Here is a 21477-nt window from a genome sequence, read left to right as displayed (position 1 = left end):
AGAAGCACTCATTGCTCAAGCTGGGGGTGCCCTAAGAGACCTACGAGCATCGCTGACTGAGAAGTGGCTTCAAGATGAAAGATCCAGATCTGAGGCACAGAGACAAGAAGACAGCCATTTCCCTCTGGGTAGCACAGGACAAGCAGTTGGAAGACCAGGGCAGGTAAGTGGAAAGAATAAGGAAGGGGCAATCCTCTTTTGTGAATGCTATTTTGCTTCCAGTTGGATCTTTTGTTAAGATGCTCATGTGGCACTGACTTTGAGGTGTCCTCCTCAAAACTTTCTTTGATTTCAGGCCTTCAGCAGGACCTCACTGGGGAAGGTGCTGAAGCCTGTGTTGACCACTCTGAAAGCTCATCAGCCCAAGGTGGACCTCCTTGAACAACTGGCAGCTCACTACACTGAGGATAAGGAGGGAGAGGAGAGGGTGGAAGACAACCTTGAATCAGAGCAGCAGTGGGAGGAGGAAGAAGAGCTGCAGCAAATCGAGGAGACCATTCCAGCTGAATCTTCTCTGTATTTGTGGAACCCATTTGATGCATCCATGAACACTGAACAATCAAGGTAACTTTTTCTGGCAATGCAGCAAAGCAAGAGTGGGAGCTTTGGTGCAGGGGGATCATCTGAGGTCTCTGGACAGAGCGGTCCCTAGGTTAGACTAGGTTCAGTATGAAGGTGCGCAGTGCTCTGCCCAACTCTCTTCTTGCTTGTAACCAGACCTTTTCACTGGTGCAACACAGTGGGACCAGCATGTGTCAGGGACTCTCCGCTTCCATACAAGGCTAATTTACCTTGCCACCATGCTGTATGCTTCCTCCCCATGCCCAGATCAAGCTATACAACCACAGCTGGTGGGAGGATATTTTCAGCAGAGGGGCATTACAGCAAGAGCATCTCTTCCATCTACACCTGCTGTACATCCAGAATTCACTAGGATAAAATCCTCAAGCTGGGTGCCACAGCACTGTGGAGTGTCTTGAGATCTTTTTAGGGGTGCCGCAGGGTGCCATGCAGTGTTAGCACTTGTACAAGTACAAACATGACCCACCACTACAATGAAAGGCAAAACCCTCACAGCCGGTACCATCTGACAACTAGGGAGAATCCCTTCCTGACCCTTGCGGCAGCCAGCAATGCTCCAAAGCATGAGAAATACTCCCAGTAGAGCAAAGGCATAGCTATTCCCAGGTCATCCCTGGCAATGCTTAGCCTTCATTTTCTTGAATACCTCCAATGAATGAGAGCCTACAACTCTTCTAGGCAGTCCATCCCACTGCCTCACTGATGCCCTTTCATTGATGAGCTGATAACCACAAGTAAAATCTTCAGATCACATCTCTCTCAAGCAGCTCACTCCAAGGCAGCAATGGGGTCACCATTGCCCCTCTGAAGCTAGTCAATCAGCCCCTCTCTCAGCTCAAGATTTAGGTGAAGAAGTAGACAGAAGTGAATTCTTTTGGTGACTGACCCAGGTAAATTCATAGCTCAGAACAGCCTACCACACCAACCTGTTTGCATCCTTCGCCTGGGATTCCTGGGTCGCAGTCACACGCCTCGAGATCCTCTCTGAACCTTGTGTTTGGGTTACTCTGCCTCTCCGGTGGGAAACACGACATCCTGCCCTATCAAGCACTCACCAGCCCATCACCACAGACCCACATGAGGTCACCTGGCGACCAGTTCACAGGCCAGGGCTGGAACATAGCTGTCTACCTTTTGACGTGTGAAAGAAGGGTTTCTAGTGCTAGCCCTACGATCTTGGTGCATTGCTCTTGAACAGACGGTTTGGTGGCAGTGTCCAAGGTCTGGGCCCTGGACACTGAGAAGATGAGGGTTAGAGGTTGTCAGCAAGGATGTGCTGCAAGGGCTGGGGGGATGATTTCATAAATTTCATAGACATTAGGGCTGGAAGGGACCTCAGAAGATCATCGAGTCCAGGCCCCCACCCGAAGGGCAGGAAGTCAGCTGGGGTCACAGGATCCCAGCAAGATAAGCATCGAATTTGCTCTTGAAGGTGTTCAGTGTAGGTGCTTGAACCACCCCCGATGGCAGGCTGTTCCAGACCTTAGGGACTTGGACAGTAAAGAAATTCTTCCTTACATCCAGCCTTAAATGGTCTTGCAGTAGTTTATGACTGTTCAATCTTGTCATCCCTTGGGGCGCTCTGGTGAACAAACATTCCCACAGATACTAGTGGTCACCCCTGATAAACCTATAGGTGGCCATCAGATCATCCAAGCCTGTGCTTTTCCAGGCTAAAGAGCCCCATGGCTCTCAGCCTGTCGTCGTAAGGCCTGTTTTCTTGACCTCTGATCATGTACATGGCTCTTCTCTGGACTCTCTCAAGCTTCTCCACATCCTTTTTGAATTGTGGAGCCCCAAATTGGATGCAGTACTCCAGCTGCGGCTTCACCAAGGCCGAGTACAAGGGGAGAATGACGTCCCGGGATTTGCTTGAGAAGCATCTATGGATGCAAGCCAGTGTTTTGGTCGCTCTACTAGCCGCAGCATCGCATTGCAGGCTCATGTTCATCTTGTGGTCAATGATGACCCCCAAGTCTCTTTCTTCCATAGCGCTAGCCAGCGTAGCACTGATCTGAAGGGCGGGCTGGTTTCCACCGAGCAAGGTGTAATCCCACCCTCTGTTATTCCCCGTTTGTGGCATTGCAAAGCAGCATGGTAAGGGAAGCCCACTTGGATGTTCCTGTTGGTGATGCACGAGCCAGACCGGAGTCCCATTTTGGCGCGGCGTTGTCAGTGTGATTCTTGTCATCAGAGCAAGAAGATGCAGCTCTCACTTACACAGGGTGGGACTCCCAGGCAGCCCCTTGTAAATGCCACCCGGTCAGCCTGGCTACACATTGCACTTGCCGCTATGGATACTGCACGCAGACATGGAGTGAACGACCAGCTGAATGGGATGGAACCCCTGCGAAATGAACCCATACTGCAGAGTTTTGGAGAGGAATGACTGAGGACACCTCCCTGTAACCTGCTACCTGATGCAGGGGCAGGGCAGTATCTGAAACAACCTCTGTCTCTTCCTAGAAAAAGCTTTTAGCTCAATCATCAGATCCGGGCTTGATGCAGGAAGCTCCCTGGCCTGTGTAACACCGCAATCAGATACTACAGCCCCGGGTGGCCCTAAACTCCTTGCAGTGATCTGGTTTCACTCTCCTGCAGTCAGCGGTGGTTTTCCTCCTTTGCTCCTCCCAAATATCTGTACATTCTCAAAGGATGAAAACAATATGAATTTTTAATGCTCAAAAAACCTATCCTGGAGATATGGAAGGGAAGGTATCTTCTGTTTCAATCAATCAATCAGACATTCAGGGTTTTGTGGCACATCGCCAGCCAAGGAAGCTTTCCTGTGGGGTGTAGACGTGGGCAGCAAGCACGCAGCATGCGGGGCCGGCGCGGTTCAGAGACTCAGCGCACACTGAAGGGAGGGGGCGGGGCCCGGAGCACTAGGGTCCCTCAGCGGGGCGACGCTGCGGCAGAAGGACAGAGCCAACGGCTCAAGGGAAGTGCGAGGGGCCAGGCTGAGGTGTGGTGAGACGACACTGCAGCCCAGTGGGAGAGGCAGGGCGGGGCTCCAGGATGGTCCGTGGTGAGCTGTAGGGGCGGGGCCTTGGCAAAGAAGTTTGGCGGGGCCTTGGCAAAGAGGGTGCGAAGGGAGAGAAGTTTCTGGGTACCAGGTGCCCTTCTTCTGTGTCCTTGCTCCCAAATTTTACACCCAGTCCAATAAAAGTCACTCCCAAAAGTGTCCCCACACCCTTGCTTCTCACTTGCATTGCCTTTGTCAGGCACAGAAAGACAGAGTCCCTAGCCACACTCTTGACTTCCTAACCCCCCCTTCCCCTGACCACCCCTTCTCCTTCCTGACCACCCACCTGAGCCCTCCCAGTCTCCCCAGATCCCTTCAGACACAGCACAGCTGCTCTGCAGAACCAGGTGTAGGACTAGGGAAATGGCAGGAGGAGAAATTAAGGGAGGACTAAGAGGGGGTGGAAAGGCCCCTGTGGACGTCAGAGGAGTGGTGGCGGAGCTTTTGTTAAATGTGCAGCAGTACGACTCGGGTGCTGCTGCACTGAAAACTAAAAGGTTGCTCCATGTTTCAGCCACTGGGGATGAAGTACAGAGTGACAGAGAGCTGGACAGACAGACAGAGCTGGAGGGGAATATGGGGATCAAAGCTCCCCACCCATTCGAAGGGCACAACTAGATATTTCATCCCAAGTCCAAATATTTCAGGGGGCCTGAACTGGCTGAGATTTGGCAGAAATCACAACTGACTTTTACACCAAAATTACTCCCATGTTGTTGCATGCCAGGACCCTGTGACCTGGGCCTGAATTACAGCCTGTGACTGAGAAGGGCTACAGCCCTGAACTCATTAACCATGAGGAAGGGTTGGGGACTAAGAAAAGAGAGGGGCCCAACTGCATCACTTGGCCCAAACCCAAGAGCTTCTGGGGGTGTCACCTGTGGGGCAGGAGGGATGGGAAGATGAGACAGGTGGCCCTGGGACTAGAAATAGGAATCAGATTCTCCCTCACCTGTATCAGCTTCAGCCAGAGAGACCTGCCACCATGAAGGGCTGTTCAAGTCTGAGCCTGTGGCCTGGGGCTCTGGAACTGGCCCTGCAGGCTGATGTCAGCCCTCTGTGAGGTCACTGCCCCTCTGGCCCAATGGCTGATATCCTACCGACTCATCTCTGTGAGCTCACGGTCTGCCCCACCCAGCTGGACTCATCGCCTAACCATAGTAGTCCCTTCACCATATAGTCTAGCTATCCTGTATCCCATCCCTGATAATGCCCAGTGCCCAAGGCTGGAGAGAACAGTACAAGAGAAGCCCGTCCTGCACAATGCGGGGCTAGCCTGGCCAGAGGGGGGACAGTTCTGCCAAAACCCATGTAGTGCGTGCAAGATGCCCAGCAGTGTGTGAGATGAAAACAAAGGTGTTTAACTCAAGCACTACCCCACTGCCCCCCAAAGCACATGTTTCCTATGATGTCCTCATGGTTAAGCTGGGAAACTGTGGCCTCGACCATCTCAGTCCCAGTATGATTTAGTTTTGTGAAAAACAGCAGAAGTCTTACAGCTAAACTTTCAAAATCAATCAGGTTTTGTGCCCAACCCCAGTTATTTCAGTGCATGGGTGCATTATGCTATGAGTCTAGTGGGGATATGCTGTTTAGGGAGGGTGATATTTAGCATATAGGGCAACTGGAATATTTGGTACCTTTTACCGGACTATGCTTTGATTGTTGGTTGGAGAAGCAGAATGGTAGTTGTGTGAGAGAGCATGCCTGGGCTTGTGCTGCTGCATCATTCTTTTACAGCCAGTCAGTAGTCACCCACATTTCTTAAGCAGTGTGCCCGACTTTGTGAATAAGATAGGTATCACTATAAAGTGCTTGCTCTGTGGCTCGATCTGTGAGACCCCTGACACTTGATTGAATGAACTGTTTTTTCTAGCCTTTCTTTTACCCAGGGCCATAAACACTTGCTTAGGCACTGAATTATTTATTAAATCTCCACCATAAACATACCCCTGACCATGAGACATGCTTTGGAATTAGAGCAGTGGTGCACTGGTATTAAATAGGCATCCTTCAGTGTTGGTGTGCACTTGATCATATAGTCTCCGACGCATCCTAAACAGGCATGCCTTCTACTCATAAAGAAACTATCATCCCGCTAGAAAATGACATTTGCTTTTTCCTAGCCTGGTTGGGTGCCACGTGTGGCCAGGAAGGGTGGTTGGTCATTCAATCAGTACAGACTGTGGGTGGAGGTAGGAGAGATTAGAGCTGTGGCTTGGTTGGATGCATGGGGGAGTTTGGGGAAGCGTTCCATAAAGGATGTGGTCTGGTGTTTTGCCTTGTGTGGTTGTACCGAGACGGTGGGAACCTGTTGTGGTTGGCTGCTGTTGGGGTGTTTTGGCAAGGGAGAGGCTGACTGAGAATGGAGATGTCGAGGATCAGGGGTTAGGGTGGGTGCTCTGTTTGGGTGGGGTTGGTAACAGCTTTGAGTGTTGGGTGAGGGCTGGCTGGGATGGCTGCAACCTGCGTAGGATTGCAGGGCATCTTGTTTGGGTTGGGATGTAGTTGTGGGGGCACTGATTAGGTGGTGGGGCATCCTGGGTACTCAAGCAGTAGGTTGTATCTGCACTGTATTTCAGGGACTCCGGAGGCAGGAGCTCTGAGGCTTTGAGAGAAGAGTCTTGGCTCCTTTCATGTGTGAGCTTGGAGTCTTGTTGAGCTAGGAGCAGGCTAGGAAGCTTGGAGGCTTCTGCATCATTTAATTGGATTTTGTGGGCTCTTTGGCGGGCCAGTAGGGGGCGCTCCTGTGTTGAGCCACCCACCTCACTGCACCCAACCACCTTCCAGGCTCCAACTGCCCCCCTAGGGGTGCCTCACGTCTGACTGACCCCCTTCCTGGAGCACACTCACTAACCTGGGAGTAACACAAGCTGCCACCACCCCGAGAAGGGACTGCCTCAGCCCTGTGTCCTCGGGGAAACACAGGCCTAATGGTTCTATGGGTACTCGACCCAGTACAGGCACTTGGGGCACTTCCCCAAATCGCGGGCCAAAAAGGAAAGTCTCCCTTAGTCCGCAGACCTAAGGGGCCTCTTAGGCATAATTTACACCCACCCCTCAATAAGTCTCCTACACCAGTCACAAAAGAGAACTTTATTGATTACAGGGGTAGGGTAAAAATAGGGTACAAGATAGAGCGATATCATAGAAGTCCCATAGAGCAAAACAGTCTGGCTGAGGTAGCCTTTTGATCATGCATCTGAGTTACTGCCAGCTATATATCTAATCAGATCTTGAGTAGCTTACTCACAAGCATCATCCCAAGGCTGTTGGAGATTTCCTCTGGAGGCAGGCTGATCCTAGCTCATGAGTTATGGGAGAGAGAGCTAGTTTGACTCCCCCACATGGCTGCTGCCCCTCCTCCTGGGCAGTCTTAACTTATATAGCTCCTGTGACCTCGTTCACCTGGTCCAGTGGAGGCCAGCTGTGGTTGGCTGTCAGCCTACCAATTTGAAATACATCACTAGTTGCTGAGCAGACTCTAGCCCACCAGGTAGGTGCCTCTCACCCAGGTAGGTGATACCAGTCACGTAGGCAGAGGGAGCAGGTTTCCCCCCTCCCTCAGGAATGTAGCCAGCTCAGGTTACCTAAAGAGATAGGGTAAAGGTGTGTCTCCTCTGCTGGGCCCATCTTAACCAAATTGTCACAAAGCAGAGATTTTAGGGAGAAACAAAGGTGGCTTCCTGCCACAGGCTTAGGGTGGGGAGGTGGCTTGATTGGTTGGGAGCATCCTGGAGTTGCACCCAGAGTCTGGTTATGGGGCTTATTTTCCTGCAGCCTGGGGGCTTTGGAAAGTAGATGGGGCAGTGACATTGGCTGTGGCCTGGGGCTTGGGTTGCAAGAGAGGTCCTCAGTAGATTGAATCTAAACTTGATGTTCAGGGAAGAGACATTTTTGGGTCATGCCAGATACTCAGGTGGGATGTTGCCAGGGGGCTGAACTAATTGGTAGTTTGCCTTGATTGGTTGTATGCAGATAGGGCTTGGATACCTGTCTTGATTGGGTTCCATATTTGGGTTTGGACAGGGATAGGAACATCTCTGGTTTGAACTAGACATTGTGTGGTGGCAGTGAGTGGGGGGCTGGCTGGGCTGTGTGATGGTGGTGAGACAGATGTTTGGTCTGGGTGTGGGGCAGGTTGTCACCCTGTCTTGCTGTGTTGTGAGCAATCCCTTAACTAGTACTTGGTGGGTTTTTCCACATGGCAAGGGAGTCCTGGCTTGTTGGATTAAAGTTGGTATGGTCGTAGGCTGGCTTGACTGGCTGCTCCCTTTGGAGCTCCTTCTTAGTGGGGTGCACATGGGAGGGCCTTGTCATGGCAGGAAGAGCGAAGGCTGGCGGTGCTGGGGACAGAGGCTTGATGTGACCAGGATGCGAGGATTGCTTGGCTGCACCTCAGAGCTTAGGACATGTGCAAATCTTACCATGTTTGGTGCAACATGAGGGGTGGGGCTGGCATGGAGAACATGTGCTTCATGGGTTCTGGTTGGAGGCCACTAATTTGGATTCCTGATGGAATTTGCTGGGAGTTGAACTGGGAAGGGCTGTCCGGGCACAGCTGGTGGCAACTGCCCATAACCTATAGGCCTGGTTTCAGGATGTGAACGGAGGCAGCCCCTAGTTTGGTTGGCTGTAGGCTGGGGCTTGACACTGGTGGTGGGTTGTAGGTTGCTGAGGGAAGTCCGACTGTGTTGACCTTTAGCGTATGTGAAATGTGGGATGGTACTGCAGCTGCACTTCTCCCCGCCCCGTTTATTGTTGTCTATTAACCCCCCATCTTACCTGACTCCCCTGTTCAGTTTGTCACCTTGTTCCCCTTTTCCTTGCCCTCAGCTCCTGCCTCTTTGCTGATCCTGGAGTTTCAGCCCAATTTCAGCCCTCCCCTTTTCATTTGTGCTCGCACTTGCCTCCTCTTCCCTTACATCCCTCCTCCTGCTGTGCTCCCCTGCTGCTCTGGTATTGTGTCACACACCTGCTTCCCATCTTTTCTTCCTGCATTGTTAGGGTGTCATCCTTTTCTTTGAACCTTGGTCCTCCCAAGATGGTGTTGCTCATGGTGTGTCCTGTCTGTGGCTGTTCCTGAGGCTGCTGGCACTGCTTCTGTTCGCTTCAGCACTGGTGATACAGGTGGCACCTCCCCAGGGGAAGGTCAAGGGTGGGGGGTGTCTGATGCCAGGATCTCAGGGTGGACCCTGTCTGGGGGTGGTGCAGAGCTGAGGCTTTAGCCCATTTCTTCCCTCTTATGGGGAGGAGATGTCTCAGAGTTAGGCTGAAGTTGGCGGCATCTCAGCTGAGGTAGGAAGGAAGAGGGAATGAGAGGAGCTTTTTCGCACGGAGAAGAATGGGCTTAGTGCAGCGTCAGAGAATTGTTGGAAAGCAGCATCCGATGTTGTAAGCTGATCCTCATGGATGTCTACGGATCTCGGGATTAATGTAGTCTGTAAAAATGCAGCTACATACCCTGCCTTAGCCCTGTCTGCTGGAAGTCAGCCAAAGTACAAATACCTCTTTGTCCAGAAGGTGCCAAGGCCGAAGAGGAGGAGGGGACTAACATTTTGGGAAAAATCAGCGTGCCACGTGCACGTTTGTCATGGGATTGATGCCAGTCTCACAGATGGCTGTGTGGACTCACCCCAGGGCCCCAGGTTCCTGGGCTCCTGCCCCTGTGCTTCCTGCTCAAGTATGCTTATGGAGCAGATGTACTGCAACTCACAGCGATTCAAACAAAGCTAAAAGGGTTGTTTCATTTGTTTGGAAGCTAGTCATTTTATACCATTGTAAGCAAACATTTTTAGGTGTTTCCTGAGTGTTTAAATTGCACTTTGCCAGTAATTGCTGTGATTTTCTAAAAATGTTGCTTTGACAGTGCTGTCCTCAACTTTTGTGAACCTCTTCCACCAGCTAGTACCCCTCATTCTCTGCTTGAAAACCATGCTGCTTCTTTCAAGACCCATATAGTCATGCAGTAGAGTCCTCCTACTCCTGAAAAGTATGTACCACCTTTTACTTCACTACTGTCTGGTTGTAGGTCAGAGAAGCAGGATGTCTCTTGTGTGAGACTGCAGCTTTCTTTTCTTTTATAGCCAGTCAGTAGTGATGCAGCAAACACATACATACATATATGCACACTGTTTAAGAAATATGGATGACAGCATGCCTGGGCTCATGTTGCTGCATCACTACTGACTGGCTATAAAAGAAAAGAAAGCTGCAACATCCATGAGGATCAGCTTACAACATTGGCTGCTACTTTCTTTTCTTTATAAATAGATATATGTCTGTCTCCATCTCATATAAATTTTTATCTCTATGTAGACATAGAGATAGACAGAAATAGAGATATATAATCTCTCTCTATACATCTCTATCTATAGAGAGAAATGGAGATAGGGATAGAGATAGAGATATATAAAGCTCTATATATCACTTTATATCTCTATCTATATCTCTGTATGTCTCATAGGGTCTGGGACTTTCACAGCAAACACAGTGAGAGGTGATGGCTATCTCTGCAGTCCATTTTGTAGCAGGCCTGCCTCTGCCCAGCCGGGGCAGATGAGTCCAAGTCAGAGCCCTTGGCAGTGCCCCCACAGCAAGGCTGGTTGGAAGGGGAGGCAGAGGCCCTTGCAGGGGAGCCCTTGCCTCTGGGGTGTCAGAGCCACGTGTCATGGAGCCCATACCATCCCCGGTTCCCTGTCTTAGCCTGTGCTGGGGCCTGAGTCCCTGCTGCATCCCAGGCATGAGTGGCTAACCCAGCAGTCCACTCCCTGCCTACCCAGGGGCTGCTTGGAGCCACAGGTGGCTTGTCCTGGGAAGGAGCCTTGAGAGTGCCCATCAGGCCTGACTGCCCATCAGGCCTGACTGCCCATGATCAGCACCTGTCCCACTGCTCCCCCAGGAACCTGGAGCTCCCAACTCCCTGCAGCTTTGGTGCAAGTCCCTGGCCACTGGACTGCTGCCCCACACAGCATCTAATACAGGTGGAAGGTAACTGAGCAAAGCATAAATCACTACTCACAAGCAACATCTGTCATGAACCTGGTGAGCACTCCTGACAGTGTGGTGCAACTGGCTCTGGCCCCACCACTCGTGCCCAAGTGCCACAGCTGGGGCACTGGTGGCCAGGACCAGCAGAGGCCTCTGCAGCCTCCTTGCACAGATGGATGTGCCCATGTGCAGCCACAGTTCCTGGCATGCTCCAGGTAAGTCAGGCACAGAGAAACTTGGCGCAGCCTGGGGGAGGCAGTGCAGGGAGTAAATAAGGCCTGATGGCTGGGGCTTGCAGGAGCTGCATGAGGCCAACTTGTGCGAAAGGCAGGCAGTATCTATGCCCACCCAGGAACCTGACTCACCTCCCAGGCTGCCTAACCTGGTCGTAGCACTTCACCACATAGCCCCCAAAAGTCAGGGTAAATGTACACCCGATAGACTGACCTGACCTGGAGCAGAGCCGTGATCCCAGGTCTCCAGTCTAAGTTTCAGCAGCTGAGCTGTCCGCCATGCTGCTGGGGTTTCTGGGTGAGGTACTCCAGCTCTCACCTAGCTGGACCCATTCCCCTGTTGGGAAGTGAAAAATGGAGGTTTGGACCCTGAACTAAAACCAACAGGCCGTAGTACCTCAGGCTAGGGCTGTAACCATTGTGCTTTCTGAGGCTCTCACCTGGGGGCACTTAGTGACTACAAGGAGGAACCAGCTTAACGGAAGACATATATTAGCCAGTGTTTCCAGTAGCCTGGTGGGTAGCATGTCTTCAGAACTAAGTCCCAAGCTAGTATGTAAGAAAGACTAGAGGTCAAGCCCCGATAAGGGAAAACTGCCCAACCCTGGAGGTGACCAGACAGAGTCACCTCTATCTCTCACTTTAAGGCTTCCCTGGTGGCAAGAACTTCATCTCAGTAAAGGCTGAAAAGTTTGCCAATTTTACTCGACCAGCAGCCAGGCACCCAACTCCCCTAACCCTTAATCAGCATTCCGAATACAAGCCTATCCCCCCAGCCAGCCTCACCATCCCATGGAGCAGCACTGGCTCATACTGCCCCACACCTCTTCTCCGGACCTGCAAATACCATGTCCCATAGGCTGGGCCCACCACCTCTGCCAAGCCCTGTGGCTCCCAGCTCAGCCCTGCCCCAAGCAGGGTTTGCTTTCCCCAGCTTCACCTATGGGTTGCCCTGTGGAGCCAGTGCCTCAGGACAGCAGCACTGAGCAGGATTTTTTTCTTTGGTATTTTTTTTTGTTTTTGAAGTGGATCAGCCAAAAGCAAGAGTAGCTTTGTATCTTATACCCTGTGTTAATCAGAAGCCTCTGCTTAGTCAAATGCATTTTTGTTTCAGTGGTTAAAAAAAAATATTCATAACCTCCCTCCAGCCAAATGTGCTGGGAAATATGCTGACTGTCACCGACTTAACATTTCCCCAATAATTAAAATAAGTAATATGTCTGAAAATAAATTATATAAAATTTTCGATTAATTTTTATTTAAAAAAATATAATGGCAGTAAGAAAATGTGTCTGGCTCCCTTACAACTCAGTAACCCCTAAGGGAAGAAACAGGTAGAGATGGCTGAAAGCCCACAGACATTACATTGAACAGGCAAGGTGGGGGGACCACAGCTGAATTTCAGGGACTCACGAATCCCCAGTTGCCTCCAGGGTTTGACACAGTCATTCTCCTTCTTGCAAGGTGACAAGTGCATCTTCCCACGGCCCTGACCCAGCCCCTTACAGAAAAAGGCACCTACCATGCTATTAGAAGTAGTAAGACTCATAGTAGAGGCATGCAGACAACACGGTCTGAAACAATGGAACTAAAAAGACATCAAGAAGCTCACAAGTTTCCTGAGTATTTTACTTTTATTGGGACAGGTTTTTCTTTTTAGGCAAGGATCAGCTGAACTTCAACAGATCATACCAAATCATCACAACTTCACTATACCTTATTTTTAGTTGCTCAGAGAATCAGGACTGATTTCCTACAGTGCATTACCAACTGTAAATTGATGACTAGGAACCATCTGTTATACATTCTTTTACCACTTGTAAATCACGTAAATCACAACAGGAAATATTTGCATTAAACAAGTAAGAACACAGATCGGATCGGTAGATAGAATGAAAAGGTTTATTCCTTCAGCCAGCTCACAGTAGGAAGGATAATGACTGAATATTCTCAGTTCAGAAAAGCTCCAGCCACAAAGTGAAAAGTTTTTTTATACCTTTTGTCGTTCTACTGGCATCGCAACCTACAGCTGAAGCAAGCTACAGCCAAGGCACTAACAGAACTATGCACAAACCTGCATTTCTACACTACCACCAGGAACCACTCAACAACCCAACCAACAAAAACCTACACGCTGCCTCCAATCACATCTATTTTCATCAACCGCTTAACCAGCCAAACTACCCGCAAAAATGTTGACTGCCGCATATCGATATACACAACCAGCACAATGCCTCAACCTTGTCACACACAACTGGGGCAAACCCAAGACTGAATGCACAATGCAACTTGAAGCGTGGGGCTGTTTGTTTCTAATGGGTGTTTGAAAGTGTAGAGATACACAGTCTCCATCTGTACTTATCTAAAATTACCCTCCCTCCCTCCTGCCCACCCCAATCCTCCCTTTTCATTCCAGAGTTTCTTTTCCTGCTTCCGTTTGTTCTTCTCCAGGTGCCCTTCAGGGACCTGCAATAGTACCGAAAACAGAAGTGAAGTTGACTGGCAATGAAATGCATATTACCTTAAAATATAAACAAATGTAGCTCACAATGGTTATTGTACTCTCAAACTTGGTATCCTTTCAAAACAAGGGAAATGTGACATATGTCTGGTTTCCTAAATGAGGAATACCCCACTAACTTTACCTATGTATGACAACAGGAGGACCTAAGACACGAACCCTGTGTATAAGGAGGTCCCAGTGCTCCAAACCTTCCACGACATGTTAAACCACAAGGTCAACAACTTGGGGATGCAACTTGCAGAGAGGACAGACATTGTGTCCAAACTCCTTTACCTTTCCCCCTGGGTGGGCTGGCGTGGGTCTCTCCCCTCCTTAATGGCTAACTCCTGCACATTTGTCATTTCCCTGCTTCTCCTTCTGGGAGCTTAAAAAAAACAGACATTGGATTTAAGTCAGCACATCAGAGGACAGAACTACAGGCTCCAACTTCTCTCTTCTTCTTACCTGTAAAATGAACCTGCTGCCACTCCATCCTCTGTCTGTGGAAACTGGGAAGAGCAGACATCTGCAGGTTCGGCCTCTGACATCCAGCCAGGAGCAGAGTGCGGTGGGCCAGGACTCTGGACAGAACTGCTAGGATGGTACTATGAACAATGACCACAAGCACCGGCTCTCCTGCTTACAGGACGGTACTCCCTCCACACAGCTGGCATCTGGGGCATGAAGCTGGGAGAAAACGGGGAAAGACCTGAAAGCCAGCTAACAGGTGTCTCAGGTGGTCTCGATCAGGGGTCAAAGGTGCCCCATGTGTCTGGAGGACAAGAGGACCACAAACTTCAGCCTCTTGGCAGTTGGGGAGCAGGAGCAGAGCGCACGTGTGCCACATGCGTACCCACCTTACCTTGGCGGCAAAGGCAGCAGCTGCGGAGGAGACAGCAGCGGGGTCAGCAACAGCTGATTTCCCCCTAAGGTAAGTGGGGCAGGGGGTACAGCACAGCTGACGCAGATCCAGAGGGGAAGCCCTCCGGAGCCCTCTTAGCTTGTCCAACAGGGAGCCGCACTCCCAAGCCGCGCGCACATAGCGCATGTGAACAGTGCATGCAAATAGGCGTGCTCTGTAAGGGGACACTGGTGTTTGCATAAGGTGGGCACAAGGTAGCTGCCCAGAACGGCACCTCCAGTGAGCAAAAGCAGCAGACGCAGCTCTGCAGACATGATGCAGATGCAGAGCGCAGCTGCCAGGTGCCCCACCCAGGCACAGCCACCTGCCATGAGCTCTTCTGAGGCCTCTGCCCAGACGGAGCTCATGGCAGGGTTGGTGGCCCCTTGCCCCCCCATCTGTGGGGGTGCTCAGTGGGGTCCTGGGGGGGATGGGGCCTGGTGGTCCCCTTGCCTATCCCTTCTGTGCACGACTTAGAGCCCTGGAGGAGCAGGTGAGGGAGCTCGAGGCAGATGTGAGCAGGCTGAGGGGGATCAGGGATGCAGAGGATGAAATTGATGCCTATTTCTGTTTTCTGCAGGCCCGGTTGCCCATTGTAGAGGCTCCACAGGAGATGCATCCAATGCAGAAGTAGCAGAAGGTGTCCAAATCCAGAGCTGCTAGGCCTAGGGTGGTGGAAATTCCCCAGGTTCCCCTGGGGAACAGGTTTGATGCCCTGGCAGCTGTGATGGAGAAAGAAAGAGACATCTGCGGCGGGGACAATGCCACTCCCTACATGACAAAGAATGGGCAGAGAGTGAACACTAGCAGGAAGAAATGCTGGGTCCTCATCATCAGAGACTCCATCCTATGAGGACTGGTAGGTCCCATCTGCTGGTCTGACCCCATGACGAGAAAGGTCTGCTTCATGCCTGGGGCTTGAGTTAGAGACATCACAGAGAGGATCCCAGCCTACATCCAACCTGCAGACCAGTACCCCATGCTTGTCATCCACGTGGGAACGAATGACATGGCCAGGGGCAACCCTGACCACATTATTTCATAGATTTCATAGACATTAGGGCTGGAAGGGACCTCGGGAGATCATCGAGTCCAGCCCCCTGCCCAAAGGGCAGGAAGTCAGCTGGGGTCATAGGATCCCAGCAAGATAAGCATCCAATTTACTCTTGAAGGTGTTCAATGTAGGTGCTTGAACCACCTCCGATGGCAGACTGTTCCAGACCTTGGGGGCTCGGACAGTAAAGAAATTCTTCCTTATGTCCAGCCTGAAACGGTCTTGCGGAGTTTGTGACCGTTCGACCTCGTCATCCCTCGGGGTGCTCTGGTGAACAGACATTCCCCCAGATCCTGGTGTTCACCCCTGATAAACTCATAGGTGGTAATCAGATCACCCCTGAGCCTGCGCTTTTCCAGGCTAAAGAGTCCCATGGCTCTCAGCCTGTCATCGTAAGACCTGTTTTCCTGACCTCTGATCATGTGCGTGGCTCTTCTCTGGACTCTCTCAGGCTTCTCCACATCCTTTTTGAATTGTGGAGCCCAGAACTGGACGCAGTACTCCAGCTGTGGCCTCACCAAGGCTGAGTAAAAGGGGAGAATGACGTCCCGGGATTTGCTTGAGAAGCATCTATGGATGCACGCCAGCATTTTGGTCGCTTTACTAGCCGCAGCATCGCATTGCAGGCTCATGTTCATCTTGTGGTCAATGATGACCCCCAAGTCTCTTTCTTCTGTAGTGCTAACCAACGTAGCGCTGCCGAGCCTATAAGGATGCTGCAGGTTTTTCCTCCCCAGGTGGAGAACCTTGCATTTTTCGGTGTTAAACACCATCAGGTTCTCGTCTGCCCATTTGCTGAGCTTGTCCAGGTCAGCCTGGATCACCCGCCTATCTTCTGGCGTGGATGCTTTGCCCCAAAGTTTGGTGTCATCGGAGAACTTGGCCAGTCCACTCCTGACTCCAATGTCCACATCATTAATGAAGATGTTGAACAGTATGGGTCCCAGGACAGAGCCTTGAGGAACCCCACTGGTCACAGGGCACCATGATGAGTGACTGCGATGAATCACAACCCTCTGGGTCCGACCACGAAGGCAATTTCCCAGCCAGCGGATCGTGGTGGAGCCTTGGCCAAGAGGTGATCATGGGATACCAGATCAAAAGCTTTTTTGAAGTCAAGATATATGACATCAATCTCTTCTCCCTTGTCCAGGTGATAGGTCACCTGGTCATAGAAGGAAATGAGATTGGTCAAACAAGACCTACCCACAACAAACCCATGCTGGCTGTCCCTTAGGATGTTAGCCTGGACCAGTCCCTCAAGGATGGCCTCCTTAATAAACTTTTCTAGGATCTTCCCCAGGATAGAAGTCAGGCTAATGGGCCTGTAGTTAGCCAGATCCACTCTCCTCCCTTTCTTGAAGATCGGCACCACATTGGCCTTCTTCCAGTCTTCAGGCACTACACCAGAGCACCCGGAGTTTTCAAAGATCCATGCCAGGGGCTGGGTTATGACGCTCACCAGCTCCTTGAGTACCCTGGGGTGCAGATTGTCAGGGACAGCTGACTTGAAGGTATCCAGCTTCTCAAGGTGTTCCTTCACGAGGTCAGCATTGATGGAGGGTAGGGGATTGATGGATTTCAAGGCTCTGGGGGACAAACTTAAGGAGATAGGGGCACAGGTGGTATTGTCCTCTCTTCTTCCGTTGAATAGGCAGGGTGGTGACACAGGGCCTGCATTGGCAAGGTTAACCGGCACTTATGCAGTTGGTGCTCCCAGGCAGGCCTTGGGTTCCTAGATAATGACCTATGCTTTTGGGTGGGGGACTTGCTGGGGTGGGATGGGCTTCACCTGTCTCCTAAAGGCAAGTGTGTCTTCTCTTCCAGATTGGCTGATCTCATATGGTGAGCTTTAAACTAGCCTCGCTGGGGGAGGGGGCTGCAGAAAGATGAGGAGACACCACCCAAGCAAGACAGGTGACAAATGCAAGGAGTGCCCAGGTAAGAAACAGGGGTCCAGACAGTCTCCCAAAATCCGGGCGTGGCACACACAGCTAGGCAAGGCCTTAAATGCCTATATACCAATGCTCATAGTATGGGGAATAAACAGGAGGCACTTGCCATCAGAATAGTCAGTTCAGACCAAGACATAATAGGGCTTGCAGAAATGTGGTGGGATTCATCCCACAGCTGGGCAGTTAGCATTAGGGGCTATAGGCTTTACAGGTGGGATAGAGAAGGAAGGAAAGGCGGGGGTGTGGTGCTCTATGTTAAGCAGCAATACACATCCTTTGCCAGCAGAATGGGGTCAGAGGAGGGGCAAGATGAAGTGCTCTGGGTCAAGATACAAAGGGGGCCGTGGGGAGAGGGATCTAACTGTGGGGGTCTACTACAGACCCCCCCAACCAAGGGAAGGAGTTGGAACAGGAATTTTTGGGCTAGCTTGCAGAGGCACTTAAGGCAAGGGATGTAGTTGTCATGAGCAATTTAAAATTACCCGGACATCTACTGGGAGGAACAGTCAGCCAGGACGAACCATTCCAGGAGGTTCCTGGCTGAGATACAGGACCTCCACTTAATTCAGGAGGTACACAGTCCCACCAGAGGAAATGCCCTGTTGGACCTGGTCCTGGCCACAGGTGATGACCTGATAAAGGGCCTCCAGGTTCCTGACCACCTAGGTGATAGCGATCATTGCTTGCTGGAATTCACCATCCAGTGCAGGATGTCAAGGGCCTGCAGCAAGGCGGTAGCCCTAGACTTCAAGAGGGCCAACTTCAATGAGTTGAGATTAGTGGGAGAGGTGCTGGTGTTCGAGAGCAGGGGAACTCAGTGCCCAAGATGAGTGGTGGTTCCTTTAGGAGATGATACTCAGGGCCCAAGAGGTGACCTTCCCAACAAGAAGAAAGCAGGGCAGGAGAGCCCGAAAGCCCCCCCGGCTCAACAAGGGTGTCCGGGAATGCCTGATTGCTAAAAAGGTGGTGTACAACTGGTGGAAGGGGGGTGCTGTCTCCAAAGAGGAGTATACCTCTTCTGCTCGGGCCTGGAAGGGGGCTGTCAGGGAAGCTAAGGCGGACGTAGAGATAGGACTAGCATCCAAAATCAAAGATAATAAAAAAAGTCCTTTTTCAAATATATAGGGAGGATGAAGAAAGCACCAGGAAATGTGGGGCCCCTGGAAGATTCTCTGGCCAATCTGTTGGTTGCTCCAGAGGAGAAAGCAGACCTCTTTAACCAATTCTTCACCTCTGTTTTCTTGGGCAGGGACTGGGACTTCCCCACTGTGATGCAAGACGGACTCGAGGGGAACGCCTCCAGACCTCAGGGTGGGGAGGACCGGGTTAGAGAGCTTCTGGAGGGGCTGGACGTGTTCAAAATCAGCGGGTCCAGATGTTCTCCATCCCAGGGTGTTGAGGGAGCTAGCAGGGGTTATTGCAAGGACTTTGGCATAGCTTTACAAGTGCTCATGTCACTCAGGCCAGGTACCGGATGTTTGGAAGATAGCCAACATGGTCCCTATCTTTAAAAAAGGGAGGAGGGAGGACCCGGGCAACTATAGGCCTGTCCGCCTTACCTCAATGCTAGGGAAACTCTTTGAGAAGATCATCAAGGAGCACATCTGCGATTGGCCAGCCTCAGGGATAATGCTCAAGGACAACCAGCACAGTTTCGTTAAGGGCAGGTCATGTCAGACCAACCTGATTGCCTTTTATGATCAGGTTAAAAAAGCGTTGGATGCAGGTGTTACCATGGACGTAGTCTTTCTGGACTTCAGCAAGGCCTTTGACACCATCTCCCACCTCATCCTCATTAAAAAACTAGGCGACTGTGGCATTGATGACTACACAGTCAGATGGATTGCAGATTGGCTCAAGGGTCATACTCAGAGGGTGGTGGTGGACAGGTCATATTCGACCTGGGGAGAAGTGGCAGCGGAGTCCCCCAGGGCTCAGTCCTTGGGCCTGCACTGTTCAATTTCTTTATCAGCGATTTGGACGACGGGGTGAAAAGTAACTTGTTTAAATTCGCTGATGACACCAAAATTTGGGGTGAGGTGAGCAGGCTAGTAGGGAGGGAAAGACTGCAGCAAGACCTGGATAGGTTGCAGGGATGGGCTAAAAAAAAAAAAAAAAAAAAAACAGTATGCGTTTCAATACTGACAAGTGCAGGGTGCTGCACTTGGGCAGTAGTAACCAGCAGCACACCTATAAGATGGGAAACTCCCTCCTTGAGAGCACGGAGGCAGAAAGGGATCTTGGAGTCATTATTGACTCCAAGATGAACATGGGCCGACAGTGCGAGGTCACGGCTGGCAGGGTTAACCGGACCTTATCGTGCATCCACAGGTACATCTCAAGTAGGGCCAAGGAGGTGCTCCTCCCCCTCTACGTGACACTGGTCAGGCTGGAGTACTGTGTCCAGTTCTGTGCACCCCACTTCAGGAGGGATGTGGACAACATTGAGAGGGTTCAGAGGAGGGCCACCCACATGATCTGGGGACAACAGGGCAGACCCTACAATAAGAAACTGCGGGACCTGAACCTGTTCAGCCTTCACAAGCTATGGCTGAGGGGGGACCAGGTGACAGTCTATAAACTCACTAAGGGGGACCAGAAGGGTTTAAGGGAGACCTTGTTTCCCCTAGGGGCCCCTGGCATAACAAGGAATAACAGCCACAAGTTGTTGGAGAGGAGGTTTAGATTGGACATCCGTAAGAACTTCACAGTTAGGGTGACTAGGATCTGGAACCAACTTCTGAGGGAAGTGGTGCTGGCTCCTACCCTGGGGGTCTTTAAGAAGAGGCTTGATGCCTACCTGGCTGGAGTCATTTGAGCCCAGTTTTTCTCCTGCCCAGGCGGGGGGTCGGACTTGAAGATCTACAAGGTCCCGTCCGACCCTACTTCTATGATTCTGTCACAGAAGCCACAGAGCCCAAAGAGCTAAACGTGGCCTCTTCCCCCCAGGCCAGAAGGGGTTCAGGCCCTGCTTACCGGAGGCCAGGAGGACATCTCAATAATGCCAAAGCAGCAGAGCAGAGGAGCAGAGACCTGGACATGAGTTACAGGAAGGTCATGAAGCCTCAGTGTCCCAACACGTTCAGTATCCTCCACAAGCCTACAACCTTCCCTGCAATCCGTGGATGTCATCTCTGGCCAGCCTCACCAAGTGGAACAAGAAGCAGAGAATCAAGGGGATTCTGCATGGGGGCACAGAAAAATGGCTGGACAAGTGCCAGGGCACTCATCTCCAAGGACCTGGGCATGGAATACTTAGTCTTCCCTCATGGACTGGGACTAGAAATTGTAACATCTCTCTGTTTAGTCCCTCCCTATGACCCCTGTTAATCTGTCTTGTATTTGACAGAGGGACGAGAAGGAGTCTCCTTGTTCAGCTTCCATAGACTGAGTCAGTTGGAAATGGAAAGCATGGGTCAGAAGCCTGGGCTGAACTCATACTATGGCACAATATGTGATAACACAAGGCACCAGGAATTAAACTTATAGGATGGAGCCCCCTCCCAAACACCGTCTTCTGTGGTGGAAAGCCAACTGAACAATGGTTGCTGAGATGGTGCGGCTCAAAAAAAAGCAAGCCGCCCCACACCTGGAGGACACTGGGCAAAAACCATGGTTTCCTGACAGGGAAGTCAAAGCTCTCAAAGGACCAAAAAAGGTTCAAAACATCTGCACTCAATCGGGGGATGTAACAAAGCCCCAGATGACAGCAGTGAGTAGGGGAAGGAGCCACTGCCCACTTGCAGCTGGAACAGACTTGAACCCAAGTGACAGCAAGCTCACAATGCCCACTGTCCTAAAGAGCTGGCTGCCTTGTAAAAAGAAGGAGGACATGACATATCTCTGGTTTACAGGATCCTCAGTACTCCACCTAAAACCTATCTGTGTATGACAACACTGGGAGCCAAGACATGAATCCTCCTTATAAGGAGGTGACAGCGATCCAGCCCTCAAATGCCCACTGATCCCAGGTCTACAGCTTGGCAATGGAACCAAAATGTCAGTGTGGAAACACCCTTACCTGTCCATGGGCTGCCATGGTTTTCTTCCCTCCTTGTCAGCTGACTCTTGCTTGTGTGTCATCTTTCCTGCTTCTCTTACCAGGGCCTATAATAAATACAGACACACAGTACATTTAACTCACCATAGCGAAGGATGGGTCCACAGGCCATAGCTTCTCTCCCTCTTTAACCCATACCTGAATCTGCTGCTAATCTGTCTTCTATCCATGGAA

General features: G+C 51.1%; 1 pseudogene; it reads left to right on the top strand.

Annotated features, from left to right (window-relative positions):
* Positions 1–568, top strand: part of LOC149868611 (fibrous sheath-interacting protein 2-like) — a 58840-nt pseudogene extending 58272 nt beyond the window's left edge.
* Positions 569–21477: the final 20909 nt, after the last annotated feature.

Source organism: Crocodylus siamensis, chromosome 3 (genome assembly GCF_052110815.1).
Source record: "Crocodylus siamensis isolate JL-2025a chromosome 3, ASM5211081v1, whole genome shotgun sequence".
NCBI classification, from domain to species: Eukaryota; Metazoa; Chordata; order Crocodylia; family Crocodylidae; genus Crocodylus; species Crocodylus siamensis.
This window is presented reverse-complemented; position numbering and strand designations above follow the sequence as displayed.